Raw genomic sequence first — 22,248 nt, 5'->3', positions numbered from 1 at the left:
CTTTGATACTGTCAACCATACCATCCTGCTCAACCGTCTCCATGATAACCTGGGTATCACTGGTCAGGCTCTGGCGTGGCTGACCTCTTTCCTCTCCAATTGACCCTCCCAGGTCCAACTGGGGTCTTTCCTCTCTGACATCTCTTTTTCTCTACCTGTGGTGTCCTCCAGGGATCTAACCTCTCTCCCTGGCTGTTCAACCAGTATCTGGCACTTCTCACCCACCGCATTGCTGCTCTCTGCCCCAACTTTCAGTGCTATGCGGAGGATACCCAGCTCATTTTCAGGGGTACCCTCGGCCTCCTCTTCTCCTTCCCTCATTTCTGCTATTTAGGAATGGTGTGCCGCCAACGACCTCTGCCGTAATGCCAGTAAGACTGAGATTCTACTCATCGGCACTCCCAATCCCTCCGTCCCTGCAGCTCTCTGGCCAGCCTCTCTGGGCCCTCTTCCTGCTCCTACCTGCAAGGCAAAAAACCTTGGGGTCATCTTCAACTCCACACTCTCCTTCTCTCCTAACATATCTGACGTCTCTAAGAAGTCACACTACCAGCTACACCTCCTCAGAGGTATCCTTCCTTTCCTCTCCTTCCCCCAGAAGCTCACTGTCTCGAGAGCCCTGGTTCTCTCGAAGCTGGACTACTGTAACAGCCTCTATCTAAATCTGCCCGCCTCTAATCTCCGCCCTTTGCAACTCATCCAGAACGGGACTGCGAGACTTGTCCTTGGCCTCAAGCCCAGGGACCGTATCTCTCCAGGACTGAAATCACTACACTGGCTCCCAGTGACTGCGAGGATCAAGTTCAAAACCCTCTGCATTGTCCACAAGGCCGTCTGGGGCTTTGGGCCAAAATACCTTCAACTCTCTCTTCCTAAATATCTTCCTTCTCGAGCTCTTCACTCATCCGCCTCCAACTCCCTCAGGGTCAGCCGCTTGTCCAAACAACGAGTTGGGGCAAGATCTCTCTCCGCTGCAGGGGCCTCCCTCTGGAACAGCCTTCCTGCCTCCCTGAAACATGAGGAGAACCATCTCCAGTTCCAGAAGCACCTCAAAACCTTCCTCTTTGCCTCCGCTTTCTCTCCCCCTCTCCCCTGCTAATACTACTGAAACTGCACTGAATCTGCAATCTGCAACTGGGCCACTCACCGTTCTCGGTCCTTGGCCCAGCCACTCTCCCCTGCACTGCCTCCCCGGCAACCCCTGCACTGCGGGACTGTGTCTTTATTCCTACAGCCCCCCTTCCCAGCACTTGTCTACACTTACCTTGCACTTGCCACCAGCTGGCCCTTGTTATTTTTCCTGTATGCTGTATGCTAATAACCCTGTACTGCACTTTCCCCTCTCCCTTTCCCCCATGCACTTTTCCCTTCCCCTCTACCCTTGCACTTGCGCGATCTGAATGACACCTGGCCTAGTAGGATCGTTGTCTGTCTCCCCTTGTTCCCCCCCTGCCTCGTCGCGCCTTGAAGCACTTGTGTATAGGCGCGTTACAAATGCCATATCATATCATATCATATCATATCATATCTTGGATCTCGTCTGCACATGCTGAGGTTCTTCCCTGATGCTTGCTTCCGATGGGGGTGGGGGCGAATGGGGTTCTCCAGCATAGATCTTTACGTCTCCAAGAAATATCCATGCACATATGCCTTGCACTTTCACTGCTAATGGCGTTACGTCCTCCACAATGAATGGGCCATTAAAGCGTGGGTCGTGCCACCAACATGTAAAATTCCTGATCAGGAGCTGATTACCAGGGAAATGTTTGCAAAGACATAATTCTTCAGATCCGGTTGTTGAACTGTCTCCATCTGTGTTCTGAGCCCCACATCACTTTTGTTTGAGCTGATCTGAAATGACAGAGATAGTTGTAGTCACACATGTTAAATAAGGTATCCAGTCAAAGGGCCTCATCACGACCTCGGCGGTAATGCCGGCGGTATTAGCGCGGGTCTATTAGCGCGACAGCCATAGGCCCCGGCGCTAATAGCGCGGGATCATGAGTTGGGCGGACTTGGAAGTCCCCATTCCCATTGAGCCCATTCGGGAATGCCCCATTCCCCATTGGGCTCAATGGGGAAATTTCGCGCTCATACCGCTGGCGGATTTCCCACCGGTGGTATGAGCGCGAATTCTCTGCAGATTTCACACCAGCTCAGAGCTGGGTTGAAATCTGCCGAGGCCCTGATTCGGCGGACCCTTAAATCCGGCTGTAATAGCGCTACCGCCGGATTTAAGGGTTACAGCCGAGGTGGTGATGAGGCCCAAAATGTCGAAAACATTTGGTCGAATGATAAAAATGTAAAAAAAAATGTCGAAAATGTTTTTTTTTCGAATGCTTTCTTTTTTTATTTACATGTTTTTTTTGGGTTTCCGCAAGTTAAAAAAAGGGTTAAAACAGAATATTTTTTTAAAAAGGAGGGGTTTGGAGGGGAACCCCCCATTTCGAATAAAAAACAAACAAAAAAGACATTTGAATTTTTTTTTTCAATATTATTTTTTCGACATTTTGACTTTTGACCAAATGTTATTCGAAATAGTGACTGTAAACTGTTAAATAATCACGTACCTCGTTTCTTTACAATTCTGCTGTCGTCTGGGCATCACTTCTTGTTCTAGTCAGTGGTGTTAGGGGTGTCCTCATCCATTTCCCTGTCATTATTTTATGGGGCGTAAAATGGTGCTCGGAACTTGGTTGATTTCGCAAAACGCATACAATGCCAGTGGTAGGCGATGCAACCATCCTTTCTTCAAAGTAAGCTTCAATTTGGCTATTCTTTCTTTAAGCAAGCTGTTGCGTCTCTCACTGATCCTATTCACTTGCAGATGATAAGCCGATGAAAGCTTTTGCTCTATACGATGCAACAAGCTTGTCTGTTCAAAGACTTCTTGACAAAATGAGGCCCATTATCTGATCTTAATACTTCACATATTCCCCATCTAGGAAAGACTTCTCGTACTAAATATTTTTCTGCACAGGTGGAGTCTGGATGTGTGTATGAACTGGACCGACTTCAATCCACCTTGAAAAGGGATATACCACTAAAATCATATATCTGGATCCATTACAGATTTGCAGCATGTTGACATAGTTGATATGTAAATGCTGAAAGGTACCATTAGGTCTCGGGATAACTCCTCTAACTGTATGCAGTGTGTGCCCAGCAGTAAACCTTTGACACACAATGCAGTTCACTACATAAAATGCAACGTGTTCTAATACATTTGGAGCAAACCAATCCTCTGCAATGGTTGAAGCGAGGCTCTCCCTAGTGACATGTGCAGGTTAGTGTAGCTGTTCCAACGCCACCCTTAATAAGGCTACAGGCATCACCGGTTAAGCATTGTTTTCCTGTTGCCACAATGCTTCGGAAGGAGTTAAAGAACACTTTCTCCATATACAAAGGTCTTTCCCATTCTGCAGCGCTTCCCCTTGTATTTCCATTAACTGAATTTTAGACAAATTGTTATAACAATCAGGCACACTCATCATCACCACCATACTTTCATTCACATCAGGCGTATCAAAGTACATGATATTCTCTGAACGTGCAACATGTTTCGCTTCCTGGTCTGCAGCTTGATTTCCACATGAGATAAAATCTGCTCTTTTAGTATGAGCTGTGCATTTAATGACTGCGATGGCTACTGGGAGTTGTAGTGCTCTAATGAGTCTGTCCAATAAGGAACACGCTGCACTGGAGTGCCGTCCGATAGGAGGTAGCCACTCCTTTTCCAACCTTCTAGCCCTGCATGTACCGTCGATGTCACATAGACGGAGTCACTGTACTTGGTTACTTGCTGGTCTTTGTGATTCTCGAGCGTGACAATCAGCACCACTCATTCTACAGCCTGTGCCGAAAAGTGAAATGGTAGTCGTGCACTTATCAATACTTCAAATTCTTCATTAGCCTTGTTCTTCACCACAGCGGCAGCTGTATATCGCTGTCCATCATTTTGATCGATTCTAGAAGAGCTTTCAATAAAGAGAATCTCCCCAGCTGCCAAAACATTTTCCTTTACCCTTGGGATCTCATCAATGAATTCCTCATAGTTTGAGCAATCATGCGCAAGCTCGTCTTCTGCCAATGGTTCTGCTATAAACATGGCAGGGTTCATTATTCTGCATCTGACCATTTTAATCACTGGATTCGATAGGACTACCTCATGGGCAGAAGCCATTTGAGAAGTCAACACACCTTTCTGTTTCTCCAAAATGGTAAACAAAGCATGTTCAACAAATAACATCATAGAACATCCCACTACTATGCTAGCAGCCTTCTCAGTGGCGAATGCAGCGGCTCCCAAAGATTGTTCACAGGGAAAGTGACCCCTCATTATTTGGTCCAAAATCCCACTTTAATACGCTAGAGGCTTGTACCCCAGCGTGGTTCTCTGTGTGAGTATTGCCATCATGACTGTGCCATTCGTATGTGAAAATAAGAAGAATTCCTCAGCATGATTGTGAATTCCTAAAACTGGAGCTGTGCAAATTGCTTTTTTCAACTCATCAAACCCTTCTTCCATTTCCTCAGTCCAGACTATTTTCTCCTGGGTTGCCTATGCTTTTTTCAGAACCTGCAAAAAGGCCCTTATATATGAACTGTAATCAAAGACCCATGCTCGCCCATAATTGCATAGTCCCAGAAATCTTTGCATATGCTTTATCGTACATGGCTTTGCTGTTTTTAAACTAGCCTCAGCTCTCTCAGGAGTAACTTTCTTTCCTTTATGCAAAATTAGCTGACCTATGTATAGCACTTCCTCTTGACAATACTGCAATTTCCCCTTGTTAACTTTATATCCTTTCTCTGCAAGAATAATCATCAGCTGAACTGAGTCACGCCTGCACTCTTCCTCTGAGTTGCTACAGACCAATATGTCATCCACGTATTGCATCACAATAGTTTGTAAATCGATATTGCTTAATTTCATCTACAGGACTCTATTGAAAATCGATGGAGACTTCCAATGCCCCTAAAGCAATCTTGTGCTTTTTAACTGACAGTCTGACAAAACGTAAATGACATCAGGTCTTGAGAATTCTTCTGCAATGTTATTGAGAATAATGCATTTTTCAAGTCAATCACCTTGAAATATTGTGCCTCAACAAGGATACTACATAACAGTTTTGCAGGATTAGGAACTAGAGGGAACTCAGCCTCTACAATCCAGTTAATTGGGTGAAGGTCTTGCACTAGACGCTGTGACCCCCCTTTACTTCTTTTCACAGGATACACTGACGTAGTACATGGTGACTCTGACGTTACTAAAATACTTTCCATCATGCCGGATTTCATATTGAAAATACCTTCGTCAGCCTCTCGAGACATAGGATACTGTCGTGCTTGAGGTAAAATTGCTCCTGGTTTTAATTTAATCTTAACTTCTCCAGCCCCTTTCAATAGGCCTACGTGATAGGGGCCTGTTGTCCACAATGAAACTGGAACCTTTACCATGTCCTCATCGAAAAACTCAGGATGCTTCCTTGTTAGCATCATTTTTTGAGGAACCTCATATTTGATTGCTATCACCCAATGAGTAATACTCATTTCAAATACTACTTTGTCATCTAATGGATGGTCTCTATAAATATATCCTCGTCAGTGACCTGAGCCAATCTATAGCCTTTCCCAATGGCAATCACTGTGCACCATTGTCTTCCTTCATAATCAGTTCCATCAAGCAAAGCCATTTCTCCCTGCAGTAAGGCTGCTTGTAATTCTAAGGGAAAGACTTGTCCTCCCTCTTCATCCATAGGTATCCTTGGCCTGAATAAAAATTCATCAGGTATTCTCACAGTTTTACTCACCAAACCTGGTAGACATATTAACAAAATGCGTACCCCATAGTTCAAAACCTCTGGTTCTAATGGTGCTCCTCCTATGGCCATTTGTCCCGCGAATGCCATAATACATTCATTCACATTTAAACAATGCATTCCTGGCTTTGAACATACTATGTCTTCATCAGCAAATGAAATTGTCATGTTCAATATTCTCATTAAACCTCATCCTAATATATTAACAATCTTCTGTCTCGAATATAACAATGCGACAGACATATCACATTCTCCCATAGAGACTGGTAATTTTCCAGTAAAAGGAACTCTACTTGTAGCTTCTGTGAAACCTTGAGCATTCATGGCATTCCCAGATAAAGTACATTTTCCCTCTTGTATACATGAGCGTGTTGCCCCTGTGTCTACTAAAAAAGAAAATGATTTGCCTCCTATATTGATGTCAACCCTCGGTTCCTCTTGAGGATTCGGTATCACTGATAGTACTGAACACATCAAGTCTGCCAATGAACTGTCCTATTGTGGGTATATGCTTATTCCCATACCTGTGAAAGGATTTCCTCCTTCAACAGTGACACCCCCATCCTAGGAGTCATTAACTCTCCTGTACTTGTGCCCTGCTGTATCTGCATGGGTGAATGCTGTGACTGCCCTTGTGGCATATTCATTACTGTCTACCGTGTTTGTAAACCCTGCTGTATTCTCAGCGCTTGTATTTGATGCACTGTCTGAATTTGAGTGAACCCCTCTCCATTTTGTTGAGTGTATGCAGGCAGTTATATAGTCCCCCCTCATGAGAATTGCCCATATTGCATAAACCCTTGGCATCTACACATGTTTGCAAGGTGTCCTGACATTGCACATGTCCAACATACAGGAGGTCTCCTAATTTGCCCTTCCTGCATGCTTTGACTATCATTCTGCATGTTTTGAAAACCACCTTGTATGTTCCGGAAAGTTCTCTGATTATTCTAGAAGCATCTACCTCGGACGCCTCCCCTTCCCCGTGGTACAAATCCATTATTACTTTGATCGTACTGCCTTTGGTTATTCACCTGTGGCATACCTGCTGTTTGCTGTGAACTCGACCCTTCTCCGCTAGTCAGCATCGCCCCTTCTATGGCGGATTTTGACAATTTTTTCTGCACTAATTTTGCTTCTTTACCTTTCCTAGTGTCATCTTTCTTTTGATTCTTCTCCTGCAACAGTCTGCAATAATGCACAATGGTCAGCTGAATTTCTGACCATGGCTTTTCTTCCATGCCCACAAATTATTCGAGCTGCTTCTTTATTGGCTCTGGCAGCCCTTGGCATAATATGTGATTAAATACAGGAATAGATTTCCTCCAAGGCTCGCGAGTTTCCAAAGACCATTGCTCTTGGAAATTTTGAATGTAAACAAGAGGATCATCTCCTTCCTGCATCTTTTTCGTCATAATAGCTCCCATATCTGAAGTGTCCGGATATAGCACTCTGAGCGCTTTCCAGACTGCCACCCTACAGTTATTAAATGGTGTTCCATCATGAACCATGTTCTGCATAGGGACACTTGAGTATCCTGCTCAACGACCAGACATCATCTGCTCTCTTCCCAAGCATAGCGGATGGCAGACCTTTAATGTCTCCGATAGCTAGCATGTTTCCTCCTGTCATTTTTCTAACTCATGTATCCATTTCCCAGTGCCAGAAGTTAAACTCTGGAGTTTACACCTTAAATTGTCCTTATCCATTTGTGGCCATGGTATATTTTGTCTTCTAGATCCACCTTTTTCTAACACAGGAAACTGTGATATCCCAAACTCACATTTATCCCCATTGTCTGTCTGGCAATAGCAGGGACATTGGTTCCGCACTGCTTCCTTCCTAGCAGCAATCTTAACATGCTCACATAAGGCGGTGAGTCCCCCCTCTCACTATGGGACTGCCCTCTAGGTTGATCTAGTCGTGCCAGGGATTCTGACATCCTCGATTTGGGTAGATTTAGATCTGACCATCTTTCTTCTCTATCCATTGGCGAACATCCCTCTGGACCACATGTATTATTACCTCCCTCCTCCACACGGAAGGCTTCTCTGTCTTCGACAGACACATCCAGTCCCCAACTTGTGTGGAGAATGATACTCCTGTTCAGAAGGCATGTACGAAAACAAGGAAGACATCAGAGGTCTATTTAAAAAAAGCATATTTAAGGCACCAGAGCTCAAATTTGTGGTCTTATGTCACATGAATGTATGTAAATGGACAAACATGACAAACCACACCTATGGAGAAGGGCAGAGCTTGCCTCTACTCCCCTGTAAATCCAGAGCAAGGAACATTTCCAAGGCCAAGTTCAAAGCCTTAATTGATGTGCAGACCACTGAGGTGGGAAGATATGGTTATGTCCAGCTCACCACCACCTGGAAGTCCAGCCTGCATGCTGCTAACATGGGTGGAGAAGTACTGACAGATGTAAGAGTGCCAACCAACTGTAGGGGGCTGCATGATTAAGAGCCCTATTGTTTGTGTAACCAATGGGACCTTGTGTATTTAGTGACGTTCGTAGTGACTTGTTTGAAGGGAGGGCTTAGTAGTCCCACCTGATGTTAAGGAACCTATCACTTTCTCAGACTAGAATGGAATGTATACTTAGATGTTCCCTGTAAGTCTATCATATTTGCCACTAGGTTTTTGTAGTTTGCCACATAGGATGATGTTAGTAAATATGCAGGTTAACGTCAACAATGACACGTTTTTACTATAAGTATGATGTTTTCTATGAAGCAAATTGAGAATCCATGTTATGAGACGTCCGCTGATGTTCATTCTACTCCCTCTTTTAGATAATTGATACTAAAACAGTCAACTTTGCCAACTTCCTGAGTCGTTTTGATTATTGATGATTGAGTAACTTCTGCATCCCCATTCATCTGAATATATTGCTATCTCGCCTTAAAGAGCTGGGTCGGCTGTCCGGGTTCACGTGGGAGCAGAGGATGGTAGATAAGGCAAATTGACCCATCTGTCTGCACCTCCAGCATTTAATTTTTACTATGTCAATGTGTTTTTTCTTTTCTTCCTTGCCTTTGGGTATGTGCTCACTTGTTTATCTATCCTTTTGGTAACTGAACTAATCATTGCTGCTGTTATTATTTCTCTCTCTGTCTCTCTGTCTCCATTACCACTTTCGAACATAACTCAGTGTGCTTCACCTTCTTGGATAGCACTACCATCTCTTTTGTACGGTCACCACATTTCCAAAAGCACTATTGTACTACATTGTTGTTCTACTAGTTAATATTCTGATCCCTGATAGGTTTGTCTGGCCATAAACTGGTTTCATATTGTCATGAAACTGCTAGTTTGAATAATGCTGAAACATATCCCTCTAGGCTTTCTTCATTGTGCTGCTTTCTGGTGTAGAAATAATGACTGTTAAGGGTCGGGTTAGTGTTTATATACTTAATAGTCACCAAATTGTTTAAAAGCTATCTTCTACTAATTCTATTTTTCTTCAGCCAACTCTACTCTCAGTGTGGAGTAGTTTAATAGGAGCTGGAATGTTCCTTCACACTATTGCTAAATCGCGTTGCCAACTGTTTATGCCACAAAGTTAATTCTGAGAACTGTTGACTCACAGGACTTAATTGATTACATCACAATGACATATTTTGAGAACCAAACTTTGGGGTCACGTTGCCAAATGTTTATCAAATAATTGTGCAGATCCAGCTTATGCTTGAGTGTGTGAATCAGGCACATGATCGCGTACATGGGTATGATAGTTGGGTCTTCTGTTGTGCTATCAAGTACTAGAGTCTTGTGGTATTGGTGCGCACACGTATGAACATTATGCACTCTGTGCCATGGAACACAGAGTAAGTGTGGCAGCATTCCTCTGCTTCAAATTGCAGGCAGTAATTTAATAGACGTATTGCCCATTTTTGAATGACGAATGATGGCAGAGGTTCAGGAAGGGGGCCTAGGCCAGGGAAGTTGTGACCACTAGCAGAGTCTTAGACTGCCTGAGGGACAAACTAATCCAATATGTATGTAAATAATGGCCTGCAAGCTTTATTTTGATGCCAACATTCAATGCAGTCCGATAGCAACCCAGTAGCAGTCTCACAGCACACAGGTTCTCTATCCTCTGGCAAAACAGAGTCGCACTCTGCCTGCCGGATAGGAACATGTGCAAAGTCAATGATGATTGACAATGGTGGGCCAGCTGCATAGACACACTGGCCAGATCACTGTCTAGTCTGTTCTTTTTACAGCTTCGTCCACACCAGGAGGATTTTAGTAGTTGCAGGGGCGCATTCGATCAAGCTCCTTGTAACCAAATGATGTATGAATGTACATCAGCATGAGCAGAATGTACACATTTATCACATTTTTAAAACTTTGAAGTCAGCAGCAAATGCCTTCTGCTACCTACGTATAAAAGATATCTTTCTCTGAGTCTCCACCCAAGCATTCTCATGTGGCGGTGACCTCAATCGATCTGAATTCCTCACCCTTACATTCTATCAGAATATCACAGGAAGGGTGGAATCCCAAATAATATGTCAACATTCAACATACTAGGAGGAATACAAGCAGGACGCTAGCATGGAATCATGTGCGAGACAAGCAGGGGCGATGACGTTTATATATTAGCACTATTTGTGAGAGGTTTAGGGAAAGAATGGGTACAAGAAGAAATGGAGCTTAGACAAAAGGCGGCATTGATTCAAGGGGAAACAAGAGGGATGTGGTGATTGTCAATGGCATTAACAACAATCACGTTTAAGGAATTAAGCATGCATATGTTTCCAAGAGGATTTAAAGGATGACAATGCAAGACATCCAAAGGAAGAAAACAAACATAGTTTACTGTCATCAGTGGAGGGTATATTTGTTTTTATGTGTTTTTCCTTTTATAAAGCACACTAATCCGTGAGGCATCAAGCCGCTGATGTATAGTGTGCTATAGTGAAGTGTTAGTTCTAAACTGTTTCCAGAAAATCTAATGGGAAAACACTGGGCACTGTCAGCGGGATTATGACAGTGAGATAAGCTTGTATTAAAACGCATTGCCCGGTGCGGAGGGCACTCATTGATGGTCAGTAGCCAGTGGATTAAATTGTCAAAGGGAATCAATGTCTTATTTCTTAACAATGTAAATCGTTTTGCCAGCACCACATTAGAAGTTTATGTAATGTTGTACACACATTTAGAGTTAGAACCAATAACACAGAGAAGGTCAGAAGGAGCAGCTGTCTATATTTAAAAAAAAAGAAATTAGGGTGCATACAAGGCCATACAATGAGTGTTTTACGTGCGTTACACAGATGTCAGGATAACAGATGTAAACGTATGTCAAATTAGCACAGTGAAGATGAGAGTCAGGCTAGGAACCACTTCCACTACAGTGTATTCACAAGTGGGTTGGAACCTTTATCCCTGGTTACTGTCCAATACAACTCCTCTCATCCTACCAGGATAAGTTAATGGTGCAAGATCTTGGGAATATAATTCAACACATCTGTTAGAGCGATGATAGATGAAGGCTTGTGTGATAGAGACACACAGTTTAAAATCTGGCCTGGGGATTGCACCGGTTCAGACAGAAAAGGCATTGACATTTCCAGGACCTCGATTGTCCTAAATGCAGTTCATTACTATTTTGACAGTCTGCTTTACTTTAAACGCATGGAACGAGGAATGGTCTTGGAGTGAAGAAAGATCCAAGGATTAAGAGAAGTATATGGGGTCCTGTATCTCAGTATCTGTAGGTGAGGCATTGGAGGAGTGATGCTGATTGGCGTATATACTGGCATGGTGTGCCAGAGGAAACAGTCTTGTGAATCTGCACATTGATAAGGGAGTTAAAATGTTTGACGTTCTGAAGAAGGTAGTGAAAAGTGAGTAGGACTGACCATTCAAAAAAGATGAGTCTTTCTCTGGTAGAGGTTGTCTTGTTTATTTATTTATTTATATTCATTTATATTTATAAAGCGCACTTCAGCCCTCGGGCAATTGAGGCGCTGTGAAGGACATGGATGAAGGCATGATTCAGGCTTACAAGAATGTGGCCCCACAAAAGTACTTAGTGTATAGTGATCAATTACATAGTGATCAATTACATTAAAAATTACAAGGCAGCATACAGTGTGTGCAGCCGCTTATGGCTGTGCCCAAGAAGACATGTCATACAAAGAGCCTAGTATTGATAGCTTTCCTGAAGGCTGCGTGAGAGTCAATCTGATGACGTTCCAGTGGGAGAGTGTTCCAATAGGTGGCAGCCATGTTAAGAAAGCTTGTGCCACCTGCCCGCACTTTGTGTTTGATGGGCGCAGTTATTCTGTAGAGTGGTGCCAACCCATGAAGGCATTTGTGCATCAAGGCCAGTGTTTTGAAAACAATCCTTTCCTTGACGGGAAGCCAATGAACCTTTCTCCTGATTTCCAAAATGTGGTCATATCTAGAAATGCCCGTAGCGGCTCTCAGGGCGTTGTTTTCAGTTAGTTGGAGTTTGGCCAGGTTTTTTGTGAGAGGTCCCTACAAAGAGCGCATTGGAGTAGTCAATCCTTGAGCCAATGACCACCCTAGCAATGGTGAGGCAGTTCTCTTGGGTGAGGAAGGGTCTAGCTGCATTAAGAAGTTTGGAGTGATACGCTGATGCAGAGGCAACAGCATTGACCTGCCTATTCATGGTTAGGTCAGGTTCGATGTACACACCCAAAGTCTTGATGACTTTGGAAACCGTAATAGGGATGTTGTCAAGAGTAAAGGGAGAGTATTGCTTGCCCAATTTTCCCAGGGTACATGAGGATCTGATTAACAGAAGTTTGGTCTTCCCACTATTGAGACATAGCCATTTCTCTGCCTTCCAGGATTGGATTGTAGAGAAGATTGCATTGAGGGTGTCAAGGTCGGCCAGGTAGTCACCTGGGAGGGGGATCAACACCTGGGTATCATCCGCTTAGTTGGTGCATGAAATGCCCAGTGAGTCCAGGATTTTGAATAGTGGCCTTGTGAAAAGGTTGTAGAGTGTGGGGGCAATGCAAGAGCTCTGTGGGACCCTGCATTTGAAACTCGGGTTGGCACAAGAAGATTCAGAGAAAACCTTCATGACTCTGTCCTGTAGAAAGGAGGTTATCCAGGTACAGGCGCTCGGGGAGAAGTTGGCTGTGGTGGAGACGTGGTTACATAGGGTCTGATGATCCACCAGATCGAAAGCAGCGGATAGGTCCAGTAAGAGAAGGAGAGCGGGTTTGCCGACATCTCTGAGATTGTCCATTTGATTTTTTAAGTCGAGCAAGGCAGTTTCCATGCCATGCGTAGGTCGGAATCTGTATTGCCGCAGACCGAGGAGGTGGTTGTTCTCGATGACTTTTGGACTTGCAGATAGGCTGCTTTGTACAGAATTTTTTGTAAGAATGGCACAGTGGTGATAGGCCTGTAGTTCCCTGGGACAAGCGGGTCGAGGGATGGTTTTTTCAAGAGTGGGCAGACCCAAATTTCTTTGAGTGTGGTAGGGACACGGCCTGTCTGGAAGGAGGAGTTGTTGAAATCAGTGATGAATGGGGTGAGGGATGTTGCACAGTCTTTGACAACCTGAGCTGGACAGGCATCCCCTTTACAGTTAGAGGCTTTGATGGAATTGAGGAGAGCACTGACCTCAGATTTACTCATATCCCTGAAGTTAAACACTGGAGTGGGGTTCTCTGGGATAGTCAGTGGTGCTGTGTCGTGAGGTTTGGGTAGTAGGTCAGAAAGGGCTTTTTGGTGGTTTAGGATTTTGGTATGCAATGTTCCAAGTTTGTCCAGCATGGCTGTTTGAATCTTATTGCACCATGTTGTATCTTTTAGTATGGTGGGTGGGGAGCGGGGAGCAGGAGTCTCGAGCTCCCTGAAAATGGAGAAGATTTCTTTTGTCACTGATTTTGCGTTTGCAATTTTAGTGTTAAAGGAGGCCGCCTTGGCCTGAATTACAGAAGTTTTGTAGGTTCTTGAGATGGTTTTGAAGGCTGCTTTGGAAATATCCGGGGGGTGTTTTTTCCAGGTGGTGAGTGCTGCCCTCTTTTTGGCACGAAATTACATTAGTTCTTGGGTGAACCATGCGTTGGCGTGCTTGGTTTTTTTAGGTTTTTTTAAGGTAAGAGGGGCCACTTTATCAACAGCTTGGGTGATGGCTACACTCATGTAGGTGTTGTTTTACACTGTTGGCTATACAGTGCCATAAGTGGCCACTTGTATGTATGGTCAATGATTTCCCTCTCATTTGGAATTTCGTCAACATGAGATATGATATGATCTGGTGTTTATAACGCACCTATACGCAAGTGTTTCAAGGTGCGATGAGGCAAGGGAGGGGAACATAGGGAAGACAAAGACAACAATCTTAATGGCCTAGTGACATTGAGATTGCGCAAGTGCAGGGGAGGGGAGAAAGGGAAAGTGTGGGGGGGTAAGACATTTATAGTATTTGCCTGATGCTTTGTGAGATAGCGTAGCTTAATCAATTTTGGTGATTCTAGAAATAGCTTTTTGTTCCTCCACATCTCATTCATTCCTCCCATAATCCTGAGTGTTTGGAGTCACAGTACGTACCCTGGTAGAGGTCTATCGCTTCATAAGGAATTCTGTCACTTTAGAGAATCTGTGCTTTTCTATTTGAAGGCAATGCCACAGAAGACAATGGCACAGATGTGGTCATACACATCGTACAGTGTGCCTAATGTTGCATTGCTTTCAATTGAGGTCTGATATTCTTTTTTGGTAGACATGTCAAAAGGTATTTGCCACGGCCACATTGCCACAGCCCACTCTAGGCAGGAAGAGAGCTTCTACTACCATGCACATGCCAGATTCAAGGACAATACCTTTACACCCCTCAGGAGGTACAATTGAAAGTGAGTGAATTTTACATTTTTTTCAACATACTAGTATATCTGAAGTTTGCTTTCCAAGATGAAACATAGTTGTGTTGCTTTAGATGCAGTACTAGATTGAGAGCTCTTATGTTTATAAGTGGAAGATAAGACCAATATTAAGAACGTGCTTCTTGTGGATTCAGCTTTAGGTAATTCTGAATATGATTCAGTAGTTGGCCATGTGCATGAAACAAGCTCTAGCAACACGAATCAAACTATGGCAAATACTGTCGGCATTTGTGTTTGTGTTTTGAAAATTACATTTATTTTAAGAATGCTGTACATACTTGGGCTCTACTTAGCCAGTAGATAGATAGTGGTGTGGTGGTGTGGAGTTGTAGGGTGGATTGGTGTGAATATTTCAGGTGGTGAAGAGTTGTGGTGTGTTGGTGTTAAGTAGTTATATGGATATGTGATTTGGGGAGGAAGTGAAGAGTGGTGTTGTGATGGTAAGATGTGTTGGGGTGCATATGTTTGGTGTGGAATCGGGCTATCGAGTAGTGAGTGGAGCTGTGGAGTGGGGGTTTATTTGTGGTGTGGAGTGGTGTGGTATTGCGGTGTAGGGTCTGATGGTGTGGAATGTTGCTGGTGAATCATTGTGTAGAGTTGTTGAGTGGGATTGTTAAGTGGTCTAGTGACATTGGATGGTTTAGTTCTGTGGATTGGGGGTGTGGAGTGGTGGTGTGCAATGATGGTGTGGTGTGTTGTGTGGAGTGATATGGTCTTGGTGTGGAGTGATGCTATGGAGTGGTGGTAGTACGGAGTGCTTGTCTGGTGGGTTGAATATATGGAGTACGATGGAGTAGTGTGGATTGTTGGTGGAGCGAGGGAGTGCGGAGTCTATGGAGGTGGAGAGTTGTGTGGACTGTGGTACATACAATAAAAAAGGTGGTGGAGTGGTGATGTGGGATTGTGGTGTTGGTGGGTAGTGGAATGGAGTTTGATGGTGGTGTGGTGTGGTGTTCAGTGGTAGGGATGTGTGGGGTGGTAGTGTGGAGTGGTGGTGAGGTGAGATAGCTGACAAGGAGACACTCGAAAACAAATCAAGGTGTTTCATGTCCCTTCGCCAGACCAGGATGTGCGTCAGCATAGCAAGAAACAGAGGGTGAGGTAGGCAGGATTGAGGAGCTGGCTGAGCACACTGATTCGTATAAAATCAAAGAATGACTATAGAATTGCATATGTGAACTATCTCTTTGATAATGAATCAAGCTTGGCATCTTGACATTTTAGCATGTAATTAACACTGAGCTCTCTGCTCTTTTCATTTGCCACAACAATACTTACCCTAACCGTAAAATGTCTCCAAACCATGGCACATACACACATTTGGAAAGCTTGGGTTGTTGGATGTGGTGTGAAATGTAAGCCTCCTATACCACCCATGCACTACAGAAATCACATGGGCTGCTTTTGGGGGACAGATAGACTCCTAGGCTACAGCATTGTTTAGTGGAGGGAGAGAGGAATGCAAGAGTGCATGAATGAGTAGTGACCGGACACCCTGCAGCAGTAGGCAGCATGCGTGTGGTCACTATCAGAGGAGGAGAAGGAGGGAGTTCTTTGGCTAAGACGCCAGTTGCAGATTATAAACCAATGTACATCTGGCACGTAGACCGTTGATTTCTCTCTCTCTCTCTCTTTCTCTATTAACTGTGCAATGTTTTGACCAAATGCTCCCAAACGAAAAATAAATCAGCCTAAATGCATGTCAAGAATGCACATTTTGAGGGCGTTAGGGAAGGGGATCAGGCCAGGAATGTAATTAACCACACTGCGCACAACTCCACATACATTGCAAAGGCTTGTAAACACTCAGCTGAGGAGTAATTTTGGAGATGCAGCTATTGGTCCAGACCCAAATCCACATCTCTTATATCAGATTTTACCTGGGATCCGTATGTTGTTTCCAGAAGCTTAGTTAGTTTCCACATGTATGACTTCGTTAATGTGATCTCGCTTTTATGCATGACTGTCGTCTAGATTTTAAATAGAGTTTAAAGGTTGCTTTTGTGTGGGGGGAGGGCGGTCAGGTTTCCTAGCTCCTTTGCATGTCTCCAGAAGCTTGTGCCGCAGTATTCGAAGACTATACGTTGTATACATTAGCTTCATTAATTTGCAGCATGTCTCGTCAGAACTTGAAAGTGAAGCCGGAGGATCACGCGGTGTTTACTAATGGTTGTTTCTTGCCCTAGGGCCTAGTTCTGTCATCCCGATGTTAAAGTAACGCCAGTCTAATATGCAATGAGGCCTGTTAAGCATCCATTGCAATTCCAGTTCAAAGGGATGGGCATGTGAGCGCGACATCCTGATGATGTGCTGAGAATGCAAAGCATCATTACCCATCAAATACATTGCTATCATGCCATTTGTTATCGTGTAACGTCCTGCGATTCGATTTGCTCTTTGTGGCTGAGCCAAAGCAGAGCACTTGTTTTGTGAGAAACCGTTCTACTTGTGTGTGTATTATTCAATTTAGCAATGGAGTGTTACCAATGACGTTAAGTGCATTTTATGTGGTAAATGGAAATCATATCCATTGGCCAGGAAGATATGCAAAGCTAATGTAAAGGTACTCGCTGCTGCCATCTTTGAACGTTGCATTCCTGTGTGAGAAAGAGATCATTTTCGGCAGCCTTCAAATGGTTTGGAATTCATATGTCTTCCCATACCATTCACAGTATAAACAGCATTAGAACTCAAGATTGTTTATGCATATTTTCCATATTTTGTGTGGGATGAAATGTTCTGTACCGTCATATGTAGGGTGCAAGGATATTGCAAGTCACCAAGGAGTTCCATGGCCAAAAAGGGCTCAGAAAGTGAATTCCTTATATGGTCACGAAACCCCCACTCGATTTGGAAATATACATATAATTAATGTATAACCTACTTTTTTTTTTAAATCACTAATAGGCAGCTTGGCATTTGTTGCAGAAAAATAGTTTAAGGAGTTTAATAAAGTTCCATTAAAACATCTTTTGTGGTTTAATATAAATTGTAACATGCAGATAGCTTTTTGCTCTCATGTGAAACTCCAGCAGTGCACTTAATAAACATACAATCGTTAATAGTTCCCCATCATTGAATGTCTGTAAAGTGTCACATAAAGCCGTTTCAAAGGATAGGAGTCTGGAGATCTAGCCCTGGTTTTAAGGAAGCGTTTGAACGGCTCAGTCTGTGCTGGCTCAAGCAGCAGGCATATGACTTCACAACTCTAAAAACTGATTACAGTTACAGTAATGATGCCATTTTCGTATTACTGGTCATTAGTCCCCGACAAGGGTCAATCAGAATGTAACAAGTATTCTGATTGGCCCTCGTCTGGGCATTACCCGGCCGTGAATCCCTTGAACGCACGTACATGCCTGTGTTTGTTCCTGGCGGGGGTGTGGCAGCCCCTCAGCCAATGAGGAGGCTCTAAACAGGGCAAACCCCGCTCCGAGCCTCCCCAAGGCTGGAAGCTGCCTTCGTCCCCCGCCGGGGACTCAGGTAGTTTTTTTTTCCTCCACCCCCCTACCCTGCAAACTATCCCCTCTCCACCTTCCCAACCCCACTTACCTTCTTTTTTCTTCTTTTTCTCGGGAGCAAACACGCTGGGAACACTTCTGTTCCCAGCATGTGCGCTCCCGATGGCCACCATGGAAAGCGAAAACGGACTACATTTTCCCTTTCCCGGCGGCCATTTTATTAAATTTTTTTTTTCTGTTCTGAAACGCGGAACAGAAAAAAAAATGCTATTAGTACCCCGGTATAACGGCCTGGGATACTAATAGCAATAAGCTCCTCGAATCTCAGGCCTGTAACTATGGGCCCTGGGGGCATTACCTGGGGCGGTATTGGCCCGCCGTCTCGGGGCTTATTGCCACAGTAGTGATGGCATAATCAGCCTGTAACAAGAAAATTATTTACAGACTTTTACACAGGTTTTGCAGTGGGAAATGTATTATATATGCGAAAAGCTATTATCCTATTCTACATTATAAGGGTATTCAAGTCATCAGAGAGTTTGGTGACCAAATAGATGAACGAGGACAGAGAAAGGCCAACGAAGATATACCCAACCACTGATGTGAGGTCCTCCACTGGTATATTTAGGACAATAGGATCAGTAGAACTCAAAACATCACACAATTCATGAAAAGGGGATTCTATGTCAGTAACTACACATGTTTATGTTTATGTTTATGTTTATATTTATTTATTTATTCCGCACCAAGGTACCCTAAGGCTTATAGGCGCCGACAAATCAAGCAACAAAAAATACATGATGAATATCAAAACAACAGACAATACTAAAATCCACAAAACATATAGATAGCGAGACAGGCATATATGGCCAATCACCTAAAAGTGAGTAAGCCAACATCAGAAAGGCAGATGAAAAGGTTAATTAAGCACAAGGCTGTTTATAAAAGCGGGCAATCTACTCGACCTGCATCCAATGATGACACAGTCAGTGTTATCTACATGGCACCAGTTGCTGAACTGAACTCTCCGGAGAACTTTCAAGTCCTGTGCTCTAACACAATTAGATCCTACTTTATTATTAAGCCATGCTAAAGTTTTATTTTTTGGTGACTCCCTCGATAGAGCTTGCTTGGGCTTGTCCACATTAATTAAAATGATGTTTCTTGGTCAAGTACAAAGCTCCTCAAAATGGAGTCCGCAATTATAGGCATGATGGATTTTTTCTTGTGGATATCCTTAGAAGGAAGGGAAGCCAGAGATGACATAGGCTTCATGAGAGGAACTGTCCTCTCTCGTGGCGCTGTAGATCCTGGATGAGGCAGGAGTAGGGCCAGCTTTGTTTGACCAGGTGGGTCTCTAAACGTTAACTCGATAGGCTCTGTTTGAGAGACTGCATGAATTCCATTCTCAAGAATGGATGTTTGGGAGGCTTTTTCCTCTCTTATACGCTCCAACTGGATGGACTTCTGCGGAAATGGCAATGAGTGCTTGGGCATTTTTAATGTAAGAGAGTCTACCCAGGAATAAAATTCCACAAAATTTGAGCAAGTCGCTAAGTCCTGGAGCACATAATCCTTAAAACATTGCCAATTAGCTATGTCTCTGGACTCAACCGGCTCCTTCACAGCGCTAGCTGTTATTTCAGATTGATCGACCATTTTAAATGACTGAACTAGAGACGCATGATGGCCCATGGGAGCCCTGCTTTCTGATGGATAGACAGTGGGCCTCATTCCGAGTATGGCGGTAAGGGATAGCGGCCACCGGCAACGAGACCGGTGGCAGTATTCCTTTACCGCCATACTCCGAGTTCCTTCTGCACCCTCGCCCTTAACGCCTGCTTTGAGCAGGTGTTAAAGTCGAGGGCGCAAAGGGGCCTCCAAGCCAATAACGGTGACCGTAATGAACGGTCACCGTTATTTGCATCTTCCCCATTCCCATTGAGCCCTATGGGGGCTCATTTGGGAATGGGGAAGAGCCTTGGTGAATGGGGAATTACCGCCCCGCCAACCTTGGAATGGGGCAGTGATTCCGCCATCCACCAAGGCGCTGCCGGTCCGGGTACGGCGTCAACCAAGGCGTTAATAGCGCCATTGGTTAGCGCCGTACTCGGAATGAGGCCCAGTATCTTTAAACAACTCCCCGTTGACCCCATTAAGCACATTATTAGTGGGGGAGACTTTTAAATGGGATTGCATTGGGGAGTCCATGGGGGAGCAGATGGAGCCATCATCGCTCCTACTAGCCTTGTTGCTACTTAGTATATTGGTAAGCAGGAGATGTTCATTCTGCAGTTTCAATCTCCTTACAGCACTTAAGATAGAACTTCTGAAATTCTGCTATCCCTCCTTAGGGGAGCCCGAGGTGTTGACAATAAAGAAGTAACCATTTTACTCGAGGCAGCAAGCTGGATGCGATCAGCCCCTGACCAGAGGGGTGGAGGCTAGAAAGGGGGCGGGAATGGACATAGATGGAGACCCCTTACCCTGGTTACACGTACTAAGGGGTTCGTGGGGGCATATCTAGGTTGAGGGTTTTATTCGGCATTATAAGCGTAGATTATAATCTAGTTGTAGGCATACTGCTGCAAAATAGAGGGTAGCACAAGTCTGTTCACAGCACATTCTGTTCACAGCACAAAGCGAAACAGAGATAGATAGAGACAGCAGATGCTTACCCCTGGCCACCACCCTTCTGAACGCCCGACCAGGAGGGAGCTCAAACAGCTACTATACCGCGTCCCGCCTTCTGCCTGCTACAGTACTGCCCAGCGTTATCAGTGTCATCAGCGAGGCTGGGGGTCTACTGCTGTCTGTGTTCTTGGGTCTGTATCTCGAATCCCAATAAGGGTTAATCAGGAAAGCAGGAGGCTGAGAGAAACAGTCCTCACGGCAGACGATCCCACAGCCTGCCGAGTGCAGTTGCAGTTGCCCCTTGCCGAGTTCTGCTTCCGCGTACCGCTTCCACACCTTCCGGATAGAGGAAAGAACCCTACACTGAAGCACGCTGCGTCAGACCGCACCGCCTAGCAGGGCTGCCTCAGATGCAGGCACCCATGTGGTAAGAATGTGGTAACTTTAATTTTCATATGTAGCAGTTCAAATGATTATGTAAGGAATAATTCAATCATAAATCATATGTTGAAACTATACTTTGGAAGAAAACTATGCTTTTGAAAATTTAAAACGATTCAGTGTGCAATAATCAAATTCATATAATCATAGAAAAGTATCAAACATGTGTTCTTTTTTCAACAATATTTCAAATGCCGGCATATATAAGCAAGATTGTGAAACATTAAAAACATAGCTGCACTCAGAATTAATAAACACATAAATACATACTTTACACAAGACAAGGCTAACAATACAAAAAATATATCTCAAGCATATATTGTCCAAACCAACTCTCTGTGCAGATGAGCAAAACAGGTACTGATATGGAATACAGCCTGGCACTATTCCATCATGCCATATGCGCCTCTACCCTGCAACGCTACTCAGCCAAAGGCGATGCGTCTAGGCTGCAAGGATTTGTTGAAAAACACAAGGTCACTTCAAACTGGTGCAAGGCCAACTCGAGTTTCGGCTATAGGGTTAAAATATTGAAAACAATCCAGCCTTCTTCAGTTTGGTGATACTTCATTGAACATGAATATGCAGACATATCTTTTTCATAACTTCAGAAGGTTCTTCCATGCACATACACTAGTCCAGTATGAGTGCACATGGTCCTCAGACATCCCATACGACATACGGCTCTACTGTAGTAGCGAAAAACCCCAAACTGTTATATCAGGAATCCCAAAGTATCGGTGTCACAAAATAAATCATGCTGTACCCAGGACCATACCTACATGTCCAGCACTTAGTGAAGTGTTTCTCCCCAGTGCAGATATCATATTCAAGATAGTGTACTCGAGTCTAACAAAACTTAAGCTATTCTTTACACGGTGTATGTACTTTCATGAGAAGAGCTATCAGTAAATGAAGAAACAATTGCTCAAAAGCTTACAAATAGGTTGATACTAATAGAAAGCCATCGAGATACTGAGAATCACAATGGGCCCTCTCTCT

General features: G+C 44.1%; 1 long non-coding RNA gene across 2 annotated transcripts in view; it reads right to left on the bottom strand.

The window, feature by feature from the left end:
• LOC138570040 (uncharacterized) overlaps positions 1 to 21,135 on the bottom strand; it is a 799,187-nt gene extending 778,052 nt beyond the window's left edge. For both annotated transcript variants that reach the window (XR_011303384.1, XR_011303385.1), the window contains exon 1: positions 20,850 to 21,135. This is a non-coding gene — a long non-coding RNA (uncharacterized lncRNA). The remainder of the gene's footprint in view (positions 1 to 20,849) is intronic.
• Positions 21,136 to 22,248: the final 1,113 nt, after the last annotated feature.

The sequence above is a fragment of the Ambystoma mexicanum genome, chromosome 2q (genome assembly GCF_040938575.1).
Source record: "Ambystoma mexicanum isolate Mex_15411 chromosome 2q, UKY_AmexF1_1, whole genome shotgun sequence".
NCBI lineage: Eukaryota > Metazoa > Chordata > Amphibia > Caudata > Ambystomatidae > Ambystoma > Ambystoma mexicanum.
This window is presented reverse-complemented; position numbering and strand designations above follow the sequence as displayed.